Source organism: Caloenas nicobarica, chromosome 2 (genome assembly GCF_036013445.1).
Source record: "Caloenas nicobarica isolate bCalNic1 chromosome 2, bCalNic1.hap1, whole genome shotgun sequence".
NCBI lineage: Eukaryota > Metazoa > Chordata > Aves > Columbiformes > Columbidae > Caloenas > Caloenas nicobarica.
Genome location: NC_088246.1, coordinates 62,668,232 through 62,685,452, shown reverse-complemented (window position 1 = coordinate 62,685,452; position 17,221 = coordinate 62,668,232).

Here is a 17,221-nt window from a genome sequence, read left to right as displayed (position 1 = left end):
CGAAAGCTTATATTGAAGAGTTGCATACAAGGGTGTTTAGATACATGAAGGAACATAAAGTCACTTTTATGAAACCTATTAGGTAGGGAGAATACATTTGTATTCTGTAATTTCTGTGCTTCCAAGCAAGTTATACTTGTGCTTTTGAGGGTAACTATGCTGCTTTAAAAGAGCTGAGTTTGGCTACTTGCATCTGACAGTGATAAGCACAACCCCATGCAAACCTGTTCCAAACAGACAGCATTCGACGTATCACCACCACAGTTCCTTCTGCATTTATCTGGAGAATAAAGTTTATTTGTCAGATTTTGCTAACAGTAAGACTTTACCTAAAAAAAATAAAAGCAGCAGAAATAACAAAAAAGTAACTGGGGTCTCTTCATTCAAACACACTCATTGTGAATAAAGAGTTTCTTTTGGTTGAATACTTTTAAAATAAACTATGTTGAAAGAAACACTTGTATTAGGAAAAAAAAGGAAAAAGGAAAGGGAAAAAGGAAAGGGGAAAGAGGGAAAAGGAAAAAAGAAAAAAAGGAAAAAGGAAAAAAGGAAAAAATCAGAAAAGGAAAAAAGGAAAAAAGGAAAAAAATGAGAAAGCATTAGAAATCCAATGAATTTCAGCCAGGCGCTGCGTCCTGATGCTTCATGTTTTAAATTTGTTCTACATAACCAACCAAAAACTTCACACAAAGTTAAAATGGTCACAGAACTTAATCTTGCTAAATTTTAACATGGAAGTTCATCCATGTGTAGAGAAAATAAAAATATATGATCTATTGTAAAATAATATTTTCTGACTACTATGTGGGGACTTGTAACTGGGGATTGTATTATTTTGTAGGGTCGTTTTAAACATCATGAGTAACCCAAAATGGACAGGTTTTTTTCTACTTGCTGGGCGGTCTTAATGGATGTAGGCCAGAAGAGCTGATGCATGCTAGTAGGAGAAGAAATACAGATTTTTTTTTTGGCCACAGGTTTGCCTTTTGCTGTGGAAACATTACCAATGAGCTCAGTGGAATGAAAGCATGACCAGATAAAAGACCCACAACTGAACTAACTTAATCTGAGAAACATGAGGCACTTGGAACTTCAGCAGCTGTACAGGTAAGAACAGGAGGAAAGGTGTGAAAGTGAAACACAGAAGGAAAGTGGAAGGACTGAATTCCAGCAGATGTAAAAGGCATGCAGGGAGTCAACATGTCAAAGTGTAGGAACGTAGTTGGCCCATACTGTTTGGTTTTGGGTTTTTTGTTGGGGGTAGTAGGGGGTGGGGTTGACCCCTTTCACAGATTTTCCCTTTCTTTGCACTCTCTTCATCTTGGCGCAAAAGGAATAAACTGTTTTTTATAGTCCTTCTGTACACAGATGGCAAAATGCCTGGCAGCTAATAATTAATTTGACCTCACAACAACCCTGTGAAAAAGAGAAGCATTATTTACAGATGAGGCTCAGAGAGGTTAAGTGTCCTGCTCAAGGTCACAAGGACATCTGTGGCAGAGCTGGGAATTGCACCCAAGGCTCCTGACTGTGTCTCAGCCCCAACACCATCTTCTCTTCCATGGACTACATATCTTGTATCATGTGCATTGCCACTTCTCCCTGACAGACACATGAACAGCAGCATGATGTAATGTCTATAGATGCTTCTATGTGACTTTTAATTCAGAGCAATCTATGAAAACACGTTGGAGTTTGAAGAGCTAAATAAGTTAAAGTGGCCCCAAAAAAAGTACATGCCCTTTAACCACTCATTTAAATGCATCCAAAGTGCATTGCTACACATGCCAAAATCCCATGGATGCCAAAGTTTTTGCATTTTTGAACCTTCTTACTTTTGCTCCCAAGGAATGTGCTGGCCAAAATACAGGAATGTGAAATTCTTTCTTCCTTCTTCCCCCCTCCTATTTTTTTTTTTTCTGTTGGTTATTCTTGTGTGAGGTAGACATCAAAAGCAAAAAAAGAAGGATGAGGAGGTTAAATTCAACCTTCCAAGGCTCTGAATATTTGTCCAGATTTTATTTTCAAGTTAGCCAGACTCCCCATTATTTAAAAATATCTGCACTAGAAATCCCATGAGAAAAAAGTTACTTCTAAAGACACTTACCCAGTCTTCTTCCATTCTCACTGGAAATATTACTAATGTTGTCTTAGTCATAGTATTTTTGCACTGTATCTTCTGGTCTCAGACTGAGGAAATAGTGCAAATATGCATGAAACTGAATAAAAAATTAAATTACCTGTACGCATTCAGTTATAAAATCTCCACCTGCTTTTTTAGTGAAGGCTTGGGCTGATCCTTGTGTTATCTTAACTGTCTCATCCATCTCTACTATTTGCCCACATTGTTGAGATCTGTCTCTCATTCGGATGCTGGTAAAACTTGAGGCTTTAAATACTTTGCGGATTAAAGAAAATGAAGAAAACCTCTGTAAAACAGGGTTGATTGATTGACTAGACTTGATTTTGGCTTCCGTATCAAACTAGAATTTCCACATAAAAGAAAACTTTTGTGAGTTTATGTGCTTTTGACACTAAGTACTCCCCACCATTTTTAACATATTTCTCTTAAACTTTTGATGTAAATGATACATCTCCTACTGTTCCTCTCTGTAGGCACTTTAATAGGGCTTAAGCTTGCATTAAAAAACAACCCTTACGCGAAAAGGCCAAAACACAGCAATTCAGAAGGTCTTTAAGTTCACAGTAGATTGCATCTCAGTCTCAGCCAGAATGTGATTTTGCAAGCCCATGTGCCATGTCCAAAGCAGAACTGTCTGGGGAGAGTCACTAAACATGATGACTGTTTTACTCCACTCCTGGCCATAGCCCTTCTAAGAACCAAATAGTGACAGTAATGTTGCTCAGTTGACACCAGGAGTCTAGAGCATGAGCCTTTCTTGTCCAACAACTTATGGTCCTGGCACCAATTATGTAGCAGAAAGCTACACGGAGATAACTCAGACTTTTAGCCTGGGCTGTTTTTCAGAACATGCATTTTTGTCCATTTTCTAGCTTAACTAAGACAACATCACCAATAGGATTACTTATGTTACTGAAGAAAATGTGGCTATAGTAATGCCCTGAATACTGAAACCTGGGAAAGACTGAGTCAGCAATAATTGTTTCTGAATGTGTCAGTTTTCTACTCAGGCTATATCATTGGGTTTCACTCTTTTCTGACATCCCACTCATTTTTTTTCATCTTTGTTTTCAAGTCTTTGCAAAGCCGCCTTCTTATCTGTCAGCAATGACCAAGCAAGGAGCACAATGACCAAGCAAGGAGTTCTGCTGCAGAGCACAGACCAAGGAAAGGAGGGGCAGACCCGGTGCCAGGCAAATCTGCGGACAGGCAGAGGGGCCGCCCAGAAATGGGTTGATCTCATGCGAGAGGCTGACGCGAGGGGGCATTGCCGGGATATTTAAATGGCCCCTGGGGAGCACTGGTGACCAGGCACAGCAGACAGGGGTGAGGCCATTAGAGTGGAAGGGTGCACGGCAAGGCTGGGTGGGGAGGACCCTGCCATTTCAAACACAGGCTATGACCTGCTAGCAAGGAGCTAAGTACAGCAGGAGGCATGGTATCCACCTGGAGAAGAGCAATACCTTCAAGCGTCCCTCGTGGTTTCTCTGGCTGCAAGAACCGAGGCAGCCACCCAAACTGAGCTTGGGAGGGAAGATGCAGCTGTCCAGGTCCCAGGCTGCAGAGTGTGCCCGAGTTTCTGCTTGGGGACTGACAGCAGCAGTGAGCTCACCTGTGGGCGATATGCCCAAGTGAAGGAACTGCTCAGCCTCATGATAGAGCTTCAAGAGGAGGTGTCTGGGCTGAGGAGCATCAGGGAGTCAGAAAAGGAGATTGACTGGTGGACTCACAGTCTACCCTCCCTGATGCAGGAGCAGAAACCAACCATGCCGCCAGATACAAAGGACCCTCCACCCTCTTGCCACCAGGCTGTAAGGGGCAATGCAGAACATGGGGAAGAATGGAAACAAGTTACCATTTGGGGCAGCAGGCAAACAAACCCTCAGCCTGCTCCACCTTCCCAGGTGCCTGTATGCAACAGGTATGACATCCATAAATCCATGGGTCCAGATGGGATGCACCCGCAGGTCCTGAGGGAGCTGGCTGAAGTCATTGCTGGACCACTCTTCATCATCTTTGCCAAGTCTTGGGAAACGGGAGAGGTGCCTGAGGACTGGAGGAAAGCAAATGTCACTCCGATCTTCAAAAAGGGCAAGAAGGAGGACCCGTGCAACTATAGACTGGTCAGCTTCACCTCCATCCCTGGGAAAGTGATGGAACACCTTATCCTTGGTGCCATCTTAAGACATATCAAGGATAAGAGGGTCATCAGGGGCAGTCAACATGGCTTCACCAAGGGGAAGTCATGCTTAACCAACCTCATAGCCTTTTATGAAGACATAACAAGGTGGATTGATGATGGCAGAGCGGTGGATGTGGTCTACCTTGACTTCAGTAAAGCATTTGACACTGTCTCCCACAGCATCCTCACGGCTAAACTGAGGAAGTGTGGACTGGACGATCGGGTAGTGAGGTGGACCGCAAACTGGCTGAAGGAAAGAAGCCAGAGAGTCGTGGTCAATGGGGCGGAGTCTGGTTGGAGGCCTGTATCTAGTGGAGTGCCTCAAGGGTCAGTTCTGGGACCAGTATTATTCAATATATTCATCAACGATTTGGATGAGGGAATTGAGTGCACTGTCAGCAAGTTTGCTGATGACACCAAACTGGGAGGAGTGGCTGACGCCAGAAGGCTGTGCTGCCATCCAGCGAGATCTGGACAGGCTAGAGAGTTAGGCGGGGAAAAATTTAATGAAATCTAATAAGGGAAAATGTAGAGTCTTACATCTGGGCAGGAACAACCCCAGGTTCCAGTAGAAGTTGGGGAATGACCTCTTAGAGAGCAGTGTAGGGGAAAGGGACCTGGGGGTCCTGGTGGACAGCAGGATGACCATGAGCCAGCACTGTGCCCTTGTGGCCAAGAAGGCCAATGGCATCCTGGGGTGTATTAGAAGCGGGGTGGTTAGTAGGTGGAGAGAGGTTCTCCTTCCCCTCTACTTTGCCCTGGTGAGACCACATCTGGAATATTGTGTCCAGTTCTGGGCCCCTCAGTTCAAGAAGGACAGGGAACTGCTGGAGAGAGTCCAGCGCAGAGCCACAAAGATGATTAACGGAGTGGAGCATCTCCCTTATGAGGAAAGGCTGAGGGAGCTGGGTCTCTTTAGCTTCGAGAATAAGAGACTGAGGGGTGACCTCATTAATGTTTATAAATATGTAAAGTGTGTGTAAAGGGTGTCACGAGGATGGAGCCAGGCTCTTCTCGGTGACAACCAATGATAAGACAAGGGGTAATGGGTTCAAGCTGGAACACAAGAGGTTCCACTTAAATTTGAGAAGAAACTTCTTCTCAGTGAGGGTGACAGAACACTGAAACAGGCTGCCCAGGGAGGTTGTGGAGTCTCCTTCTCTGGAGACATTCAAAACCTGCCTGGACGCCTTCCTGTGTAACCCCACCTAAGTGTTCCTGCTCTGGCAGGGGGATTGGACTAGATGATCTTTTGAGGTCCCTTCCAATCCCTAACATTCTGTGATTCTGTGATTCTGTGAAATGGGGCTATGTCGGGCTGGTGACCAGTCACTAGTGGGTTCTGCAGGGATCCATCTTAGGGCCGGCACTCTTCAATGTCTTTATAAATGACTTAGACTCGGGACTTGAGGGATTGCTTTGTAAGTTTGCTGATGACACAAAATTGTGGGGAGCTGGTGACACTCTTGAGGGTGGAGAGGCCCTACAGAGGGATCTGGACAAATTGGAGAACTGGGCAATCACCAATCACATGAAGTTCAACAAGAGCAAGTGCCAGATTTTGCACCCGGGACACGGCAACCCTGGCTGTACATACAGACTGGGGGACAATATGCTGGAAAGCAGCTCCATGGAGAAGGATCTGAGGGTTCTGGTCCATGGCAAGTTGAACATGAGCCGGCAGTGTGCCCTGGCAGCCAAGAGGGGCAACCGTGTCCTGGGTGCATCAAGCACAGCATTGCCAGCCGGGCGAGGGAGGTGATTGTCCCACTCTGCTCTGCACTGGTGCGGCCTCACCTGGAACACTATGTGTGGTTTTGGGTGCCACAGGATAAAAAAGATATTAAGCTACTGGAGAGTGTCCAGAAAAGTGCTACAAAGTTAGTGAAGGGTTTGGAGAGGAAGCCGTATGGGGAGCAGCTAAAGTCACTGGGTTCATTCAGCTTGGAGAAGAGGAGACTAAGAGGAGACCTCATCGCAGTCTACAGCTTCCTCACAAGGGTAGGAGGAAAGATAGGAGCCAAACTCTTCTTTTTAGTGACCAATGACAGAACCCATGGGCATGGCATGAAGGAACTGGAGGTTTAGGTTGGACATTAGGAAAAGGTTCTTCCCCCAGAGGGTGGTGGAGCACTGGAACAGGCTCCCCAGGGAGGTGTCACGGCCCCAAGCCCGACAGTGTTCAAGAAGAGACTGGACAATGCCCTCAGACACATGGTGTGAACTGTGGGTTTGTCATATGCAGGGACAGGAGTTGGACTCAATGATCCTTGTGGGTCCCTTCCAACTCAGGACATTCTATAATTCTACCTGTGTTGACTTCTAGGTTTATTTGAATAGGCTTAGAATGCTCTTAACTGCCCACTCTGGTCTCTTTATGTAGATAGTTACCCTTCATCATACATCTGATTTCATAAATATATAGTTTCTTTCTCACATTGATTCTACCAGCTATAAAAGATTTATATCTTTAGATATTAGATATTAATATATTTAGATATTAGCTATTTAGTTTAGTATCTTTTCCTCCATCAAATACCTTTATCGGGAATCTTGTTATTGAACTTTAAATGCTCTCCTTTGTATCTTCTACACTGTTTTATAATTTCACACATGTTTAAAGTGCTGCTGTAGTAATTAAGTCTGCATACTCTGAAACTCCAAATCAAAGAAACACCCAAGGCTCTTCTTAAGCACATGTGAACAAAGGTGGAGATGAATTTATGTTTATTCTAAGATAGCATCAGAACATGGACATTTCTCAAATGTTAATATATAAAACTTTGAAGATCTTAACCAGATTTTCATTTCTTTGAGGCAGCAAATTTTTTCTTCATTTGCGTCTCTAAAATGGTATATGCATTTATATTAAGAAGATAACTCAGAACAACTGAATCTAACCTTCCCAGTGTAGTTTTTGTATTTCAATTATTCTTTATATGCAGATGAGGAATAGAATAATTTTTGTCTCTGTTTGAAATCAACTGAATTAGAGAACTGTTAATTGTTATAGTGACTCATAATTATTAATTTAGAACCTTAAAAAAAGAATGTGTTGTTGAAGATTACTTAATATTTCATTAGATATACAACAGCACATAAGAAAAAAAAAAGACAAGGAAAACAATAAATAAAGTGACTTATCACTTAGTTTAATTGTAGTTACCTGTGTCCAGTGATTATGTTGTTGCTTAAGGTCTGACTAAAGCTGAGTGGAGCCTTTGCATCAACCTTAATAGGTTTGGGCTGGGCTGAAACTTTAAATTCTGAATCCATTTGTTAATGAATGAAGTATTGACTGATGATAACAAAGCAGGTAAAGTCTTGATTTTACTGGCCTACACAAGTTCATTACATATTCCATTCCAATATTTTAACTCACATATGGATATATTCTTTTCCTTTTGTGTGTCTTTTGTGTGGCTGGTTAGGTGCATTGGCTTCCATGCTTTCACGAAAGTCCAAAATATGCAGCTGTTCACTGGCATCTAGTCAAGCTCTGACTGACACTGTACTTGGCTATGGATTTCAAATGTGGCCTGGTGCCTGCGGTATTTTTAACCATGTAAGGGAATGGCATAAACCACAGCATAGACTTGATGCTTTCTGCTCTAGCCATCCACTAAGAAACTGACAAAACATTAGTTCCCTGCCTTGGTTACAAACCTGCCTGCAAGCTCTGCCACTCAAAAGCTGCCATGAAATGACTGCTTGTGACATCTGTGATGCTGCTTAACAGACCATCACTTGTAGGCCATGCTCACCTTCCCAGCTTCACAAGCAAAATGGAGGGACTTTGTTCTCAGTTGGCCAAGTAGACCCTTGAATACTGAAAGCTGTCTTTAGGCACAGGAACTTCAAAGAAAAAATGGGACCAATATTTCAGTTTATGGCAAGTAAACAGAATAGCGTGTCATCAAAACTTAAAGCAGGAGTTCAGTTTATTCTGTCTGTATTAAATATGGTGGTCTTAAAAAACGTAACAACAAGACAGGAATAAATTATGATGAAAAACACACACATACTTAAGAGACTGGTGAAATGATTCAAAGACAACTCATCTTTGGTGAGACATTTGTGTCATCGTGTTAATGTAGTCATTACATCACCACGGGCAATGGACCATGGCCCAATGCCTAACAAAGCCAGAGCAAGCAGTCTGTTTGTAGAAAGAGTTTCTTTCAGGTTGAGAGTTGACAGAATTGTCTCTCAACAGCTTGTGGTGATGCAAACTTGCAGCTAATCCAGTTGCCTCTGCTTCTGCTTCTTTGCGAGGGAGAGAGCTTTGGGAGGTGGGCATCCATATTCACAGACTCAGTGGTCAGCTATATTCCTGTACCAGTTTTGCTGGGTTTTTGTTCAAACTGTAGTGAATCAAGGTCCAATATATCCCTCCTCCAAGAGGTGCTTTATCCTTCCTACAATGCAGCATTCATGACATTCTCAGTTTTCACTTGAAGCAGATGTTTGGGTGAATCGATACAGTAGAGTGATATTTTCAAAATTAAGAACTGACTGATTGAAAACAAGTAAATTCCTGAGTGCAAAAAAAAAGACAAACCCCCAACTATATGTCAACAATTAATATGTCTGCATGAAGTGATTTACTTGCAATTTGTTGAAGCAGAGGTATTAAGAAATCAATGCTTTTCCTTTAAAATAAAAAAATAAAATCAATTTTAGTAATAATAACAATTTTTTAAAAAAGAACAAAAAAAACCCACATGTGCACATAATCACTTTTCTTTAAAAACGTAACGTCACTCTTTGGTGTCAAATTATGAGACTGAAAGGAAAGTTTGTAATACCTTCAACACACGTGTTCTGATGAAAATTGTAAGGCCTAGCAGGCCTTTTTTTAAAAAAAAATCTTGTCCACAGTCCACAGGGACTTAGCAGGATAAGCATGCAAGGAAAGCTAATGTTGAAATAAGCATAAACATGGTGAAACATATTGAAATACAGCAGTCTTATTCTTACTGGCTGTTGTAATAGGTCAAAACCATTGGTTCTATTTAAATTTAAATGAGTGACACAAAACAAAAATAAAATAATTTTATGCAGAAATATAAAGGATGACAGCCGTGAAGCAAAGTGGGTGGCTAGGAAGCTATTATATGAAGGAGATTAAGACTGTATAACAAGATGAAGTCCTGGATGTAGTCTACCCAAGGTGCCAACCTGGGGAAGTCAGTGGTAGGATCAGGAGACACACTGGTGGATAAAATGAAAGGAAATAGCTCCTACCTTAGTTTCTAGTACACACAGATGTGCTGTAAATTTGTAGAACTGATGATGAAACAAGGAGCCGCAGCTGTGTATGAGAGGAATTAATTTTGAGCTTTTCCCAAGTTATCTCCAAGATGAAAATCTAGTTATCTTGTAGTAGGTAAGGAACAGTGAAAAAATGAGATGTTCATGATATGCCTGTACAGAGAGTTGCATAGTAGCCGTTTTTCTTTTTTTTTTTTCTTTCCCTCATCTCCATTATTCTCTTTATTATGAACCTCCACAGAGTTTAAAGCTGGGGGAAGACCAAGTGATTATCGAGAAAGTGAAATATCATTTACGCTGCCTTTAACCAGTCAAAAGTATCTGGGCCTTATTTCATTATCTGCACATTTATGAGTACTTACGTTTTTTTCAGGACTATTCAGATTGCATAAAATTTCTTCATGACTACAGAATGACAGGATAAAAGGAGGAACAGAAAAAAAAAAGGGTTCTGGTATTCATAGAGTTTTACAAAGCAGGACGTTTAGATTTTTGGTACAATGCAACCTGTCCATCGCTCTTTACCCCACCTCTTCAGTTTAAGTAATAACGATTCACTTATGAAACATCTCATTATGGCTTTGCAGAAATTGCCTAAGATATGAGGCAGCAGTGTTCACTGTGTCCCAGGGAATTAATTGGTCATGAGTATCTCCCAAGTGCTGTTGTACTGTAAACACTACACATTACAAGCAGAGGATTAATATGCTTTTTTCTACCACACACACCTTTGAAAAGATGAGTCAGTTACTCATGCTTTGTATTGCTTTGTTTAATATTAATTCTTCCTCTTCTTATCTATCAGCTTCCTTATTGTTCTTATCATTTAAGACACATTATAGTAAAGCTCACATACCCAGATCAAGATCAGGGCCTTATTATGATGACCACAAGGCAAATACAGTTTTAGAATGGATACATCCCTGAAGGGCTAAGGTGATAAATTTCTTACAATGGAAAAAAGCTGAGAAGAAAATATACATATAATACATAACTGATGCATAAATTAGCATGTTTCCTTCCTTGATTTTCTGTATCACAAATGCTCAAAGGTCAGTTTTACACAATGCCCTTAAAACTCTTATCATTCTCTCTTCCTAGAATACAAAGCAGAAATAGATACAATCTGAACTTTTATTTCTGGAACAAAGTTCCAACCCAAAGAGAATGCAATTAATATATTAATAATCTGAAGAGCATGCTGCAAGTAATGTTTGAAAAGCATAGAACTGCCAGTGGCAGGGAGCCAGATAATGTTGTCCTGCTTTGCTCACTGAAGTCCTTGTTACTAAGATTTTTTGGGGTTTTTTTGCTTGTGAGTTGTGGGTTGGGTTTTTTACCTTCTCGCTGCTTATTTGATTTCAGAAAATGCTTTCCTGAATTTTTATTGGTTCTCACATCTTTTTGCCTGTTGGTACGTATACCAATGTATATCTATATCTAACATTTTGGGATTGTTTTCTTGGTGGGTTTTGGTTTTTTGTGGGGTTTTTTTGTTGTTTTTGTTGTTGGTGGTGGTTTGGGGTTTTTTTTCTGTTAAATTCTTGTTTTGATTTTTCTTTTTACAATAGCAGTTCAACCATGCTCTTTAGAATTCAAAGGCCAACTGGCAAAGTCTGAGTAAAGAGGTGCTTTGACACCTTTTCAGAAATATCATGATCTACTTCTGCAAAACTAATTGGTGATGTTGGGCAGATAGATTCAAACAAGCAGTAGCACTGTACTGAGATTCCAAAACTTGTTCTTTCTCAGGGGAATATGCTGAGTCTAATATCTTATTTGGGGCGACAAAGGAGCAATGAAGACCCACTCAGGAAATCAGTCTGAATTGTGTGAAAACCCAGTGAAAGCCCAGCTAGACTGAGAAGTTCTTACAAAGGGACTCACATGCCATGGAAAGGAAGAAACATGGATATGCATATTGAACCAAATATGTCTGAGTAGCAAGTGCAATAAAAGTGGAAAGGAAGGTGATGATTCCTGCTTATATACTTACTTCTCTTTCATTCTGAAATACTGACTTCAAAAGGTGAAGAGGAGATATAAAAGCCCATGGATCTTTTGTGTATTCTTCCTGTGACTTGATCTGAAAACTTTTTCTGGTCAAGTTGATTTTTTCACTCTAAATACTACATGACTGTTCTCCTGAAATGATCTGTTAGAAACATATTGTAGCTATAACTAACAGTTCTTAACAGCTGCTGTGTATCTGAATCTGAGGACTGCATGACTGGGACCAACACATAAGAAATCACTAGGTCACTGAGATATATGTAACCCAGACGGGTAGAGCACTTAAACAAAAGAATTTCATTGGAAGGCAATGCAGAGAATGTAATATGGGAAAATATTGTGAGCAGTTATGAGGCTGAAAGGAAAGAAATTGGAGCTTATGGTTGTTCTTTGCAAGAATAGAAAAAACTGATGATTAAAAAAATATGGCAACTTATCTTTTTCCTGCATTTTTTGGCTATTCAAGGTAGAAGCCAGAAACAGTAATGGAGTGTTGTTGACAAACATGTATTGATGCAGGAGATCAAAATATTGTCATCAAGTTATACAGAGAATCACAATCCCTGATTAGATTGTAGATATATGTGCAGCATTCACTGGAACAATTAACTAGTACAAATGTAAGATACGATGCATCAGCTCTCAACATGTGTTCAGCTGAGAGCCAGAAAAAACATGTTCATGCCAATGTGAACCATAGTTCAAAGAGCTGAAAAATTAAAAAAACTTTGCTTGAAAGTTTCCGATATTGTTTTTGCTAAAAATACGTTTGTTTAAACTAGAAGTACACCTTATTATAAGGTACACCATTTCTTTATTTCTTTCTTTTGATTTACGAAAACAGATTTAAATGTCATATTCTTCTGCACAACATTAACAGGCAGTAAAAATAGCTAGTTAAATAAAAGACCATATTTGACATCAGTCTTTTCTCTTGAGGTTACTAGTCTATCTTTAAACCATTAAACCGTATCTCAGATATGGAAGTTAAATAGAAAAGCAACATGATTTCTAAATTAGCAAGAGCTTTTGCTTTTTTTTCAGAGAGGCTAAAAAATAGGTAAAATTGATTCCTCCCATGACTATAATCAAAGAAAAAGTGCTGAATTTTTGTGTTAAACTGTACGGCTCTTGCTAAAGGCCATTGGTATCTTAGTGGTAAAAAAGATTTATTTTTTTTAATGTTTTCCTCAGCATATTCTCCAGTTATACTACAAGTGCGACTGAAAGACATGAACCTTTAGCTCTCATTGTTTTTTGCATACCATTGTCTTCTGATTTTTTTTTTAAATATCACATTTATAGGAAATAATCCAGATATGCAAAGTACTCTCTGCGTTTTCAAATACCGTCTTCCATGGACATCAGAAATTGAACAGTTTAATACAGCTTAACATTCAGTGCACTCCACATGGCTATGAATAGATTTAGAAGAAGTCATTCCCAACAAAGGTGGAGATACTCACTTCTATGCATAGACTTTTTTTTTTTTTCCTATTGTCCCTTATTGTCATGCTCTTTTTTTAATGCCTGTTTTGGAAATTTTTCATCTCACATTAGTGGCCTGAGTTGAGAGAGCTTTAAATCTGGAAAAGGCAGTTCCTGCACATGACAGTCCATATAAGACAGAGGAGAAAACTCTCTGGAAAGACATTAAAAATATGACAATTCCAAATTATTGTGATTTTAGCTCCTTGCAAGAGTACAAAACAAATGTAACTGTAGGGAATTTAGGGAATACTTAGGAAGCTAGGGAAACTTGGAAGGAAAGTACCTTAGTAGCAAGTAAAATAAAATATATATATCTTTGATCGCACATGCTCATTCTTTGCGTAACTGCATATGTGTGTCCACCCTTTTTTGCACACCTACTTCTGTCTAGCTCTCTATCAAAAGTATGTTTTGGAATGAGTAACTCTTGTGCAACATTATTAATTTTTTTAATTTTTGAATAACTTGTTTACCTCACTTTATTATGAAATGGTCTGAGAGTCAAATTCATTGTTTGGAAATTAATTTAAATACTGATCCAGGGTAACTGATTCAAACACCTAGAAAATGTGGAACGGCCATTTTATTTTAAATTTATTTTAGGATAAAGTTAGGAATAAACATTCATCTATGAAAAATAAAAAGTTTTAAGTAAAACCAGATGCAATTAACTTCTATAAACACCATAAAACAGGATCCAAAACTTTAAACTGTAAATCACTAAATAAGAAGCTTTGTTCCAAGCTGAGTAAACACAGAAATATTTGAATTTCATTCTTTCTGAATTTCCTTTCACTCCGAGCTCCAAATGGAACTTGAATCTTAAAAAATAGAAACTGTTTTACAGCATTTTAGTGTTGGAAGGTGGTCAAGAGGATGTAGCCTAGCCTTAACAGGCTATGACTGGCACCTGAGGTTAAACCTTCAAAGAACAAACTGTTGGCAATGACAGCAAGAACACAAAAGTGAAATGTCTAGTGTACAGGCTTTGGATTATAATTATTTGGTAAGTATTTTATGTCCAAAAGGAAACAGACGGAAAACTGAAAATGTACTTAGTGGACACTTTCACATGCATATTATTTCATCTCAAAGTCTGTATTTGCTTTCTGTCTCTTTTTTTTTAAAAAAAAATAAACCCTTAAAATATTAGAGATGTTTCCAAACTTGGAAGTTTAATTAATTGTATGTTTTCTTGCTTTTGCATGTTTACTGAAGTGTTTATTTGCTTCTTCTCCATATATGATATTGAAACTCTGTTTCAGACACAAATAAATTTGAAGAAATATGTTCTTGTATTACATAACTAGAATACATGTTCAGCAATGTACTAACTGTAGTTTGGGGAAGATCTACTGAAGACATTGAGTAACTCTCCTCGATTAACTGTTAGCACATTATTTATGGTTCTCATACAATTTCTGCTGACATTTCAGGTATATGGTCAAGGTACACCACTACTGTGTGCTGTATCACATCCACTTTGGTCATTTAGCTACTCTTCATCTTGTTTTTGTCATTTCTGCAAAGTTTGTGGTGCAAGGATGGCATGTGGAGTTTGTTCTCTGAGGATGTTCCTGAAACAATATTCTTCTGCAACAGTGGGGATCCTCCTCTGGGTGAAAAGCAGTGACAATCCAGAATATAGCAACTGCTTTAGTCTGAAAGGAGGAAGCACTCATTCTGCTCTAGTCCATTGAGAGACAGAGATGGAGAGAGTCTTGCATCAAAAAGGTGAATTATAGTAGGCTTAAGTGGACGATTTGGCCCTTGCCTTAGCAGTCACACTTTCTTCCAGTATCTTAGGTGGTCACCCTCAAGAGTGGAATGTGGATGGTTGATGCTTTTTGATTGCAAGGGCTGAAGGTGCAGAACAAGGGCCACGACCTTTGCTTGTTGTTTCCAGAAGAAAGTATACTGTCAAAGTCAAGCTGAAAACTTGCAGCACACAGAGATAATGAGAAGACACAGTCTTGTGAGGTTTGAAATTTATGCATGTGCATGTCTTTCCACAGGAACATACTCCACATGGTGATCAAAGTTCTTGGATCCATGGGGCTGTCACCTGTTTGAGTATTAGTTTTGTGGAGCTGCTTTAACTGCAGCTAATGCTGGTATATTGTCAAAAGAGTGGTGGCAGGGGAAATAAAAGGACCAAGTGTTAGAAGAAAGAAGGGAGAATAGTCAGCTGTTGTAGATATAAATCTCATGTTTCACACAGGACTTACTTCTGAACATCATCTAATCTAGAGTCTACTGTATTTCACATGTACTCACAATTTCCAAATGACTAGGAGCTTCGTGGGGATCTTTGCTTGCTTAAGCCATAACTCATCAGACTTGTAATACAGAGCAGTGTAACATCCTCTGAGCTGTCTAAGGTGCCCAGTTGACTGAGTCTACACTGCAGATAGAGGTTCAGTCTCTCCTCTTCTGCCACTTACGGCAGGGACTCTGCAGTAAGAGATAGCTGAAAGGCAGGGACATTTGAAACCACTCCAGCTGTTTTCAAAATGACTGTGTGCCCATGTCCTGAGAGATCTGAACACGTGATGGCAGTAGGATGCTAGAGCTGAGTGTGGGTGGTGGAATTTCAGGATCATAACAACATGTGGCTGACTTCCTTGGCTATCTCTGGTAATTCTACTGACTTGTAAAAAGGGGATACTTGTAGAGATCCATCATCTTCTAGGAACTGCTTCTAGCTCTTAAAGGTCACAATAGTAAAAATTAACATTAAGTTCATCACATCCATGAAGACTTCTTTGTCTGCTTGCCACTATGTCTAATTTACTGCTGGGACAGGGAGGAGAAACTCTTTCCACTGTAAATAATGTGAGGAATCTGGTCAGACAGGATATCCCTATGTACTCAAATGCCTGTGCAGCAAGCTAATCTTTGAAAACCTTCTGAATATATTTTATTTTAAATCTTATCTGTGATAATTTCAGTGGTGCTTCTCAGTTCTCAGGGCAAGTGTTATGAGAAATTATGAAAAATCACTACTTAAATCACCTCCTCCATCATGTGTATTAGCTTACTTTGCCAGCCCTGAGGAGTCCTAGACAATCTAGTCTCACTTAACAGAGCAGCCCTTCTTTACACCTCATAATAATCATAATCTTGCTCTCTATCCTATATCCTGTAGTTCTACTACATAGAAAAGTTCACCTCTTTAGGGTAGAATGAGCAACACTGCAGGGAATGTTTAACAAAAAATTAAAATGCTATCAAAATTTTAAGTATAAAATGATGGCACACCATTCCAACTCACTCCAACTGAAAACCAGTCTTATTTGTCTATAGGATGTCTTCATCTGTAAACCACTTAAGCAAAAAGTTGGGAAGAAAAGAATCTTGTTGCATGTCTCCAAATTCAACACATTCAACATCAAGATGACTTTCAAAGATCAGTAATGGAGATTCTTTGCAGCTAGCCTCCTGTGACTCCGTCTGTGGGCTGTAGATTCCCTGTCAGGTGCAAGTATATCTGTATTGCCTAAATACAAAGGCAACGTCACATTTTCTCATGTTGCAAACTTTTTAGAATTTTATGAGTTAAAAATCTAAAGTTCTGCCTAGTTACCTAAAAGTCAGCTGCAGAGTTTTAATTATCAAAATGATTCCATCATATCGTTAGTTGTAGAACATACGGAAGAAGCATAATTTTGAGGTAACAAAAAGAAGATAAGAAGAAACACCTTAATTTACAGAAGAATCTGAGGATTCTGAAAGACCGTAGAATTTCTAAATCTGAGTAACAAGTAGCAGGCAAATATTACCAAATAAAAGGGTTGATCTGTAACATTTCTGCTTGTTGCTGCCTTCAAACTGATAATATTGCTTTCATCATGCCTAAATAAGCTCTACCCAGATAGTTTTGGTCTGAGACTTGGTATCCTACAAATCAGTCTATTGCAGCAAGAGACCAGATTAAGACCATAGCACACATTAAAAGGAATAGTTTTATTTCCTTCTAATGAATTCTACAACGTTATCAGCTCCCATAAGTACAAATCTTCCCAACAAGCAGTTGGATCATTCAGAATGGAGAAATAGGAGCTCCAGGTTAGAATTCTTCTAAACTCTTGCACAGACACATATATCATCTGTAAGAT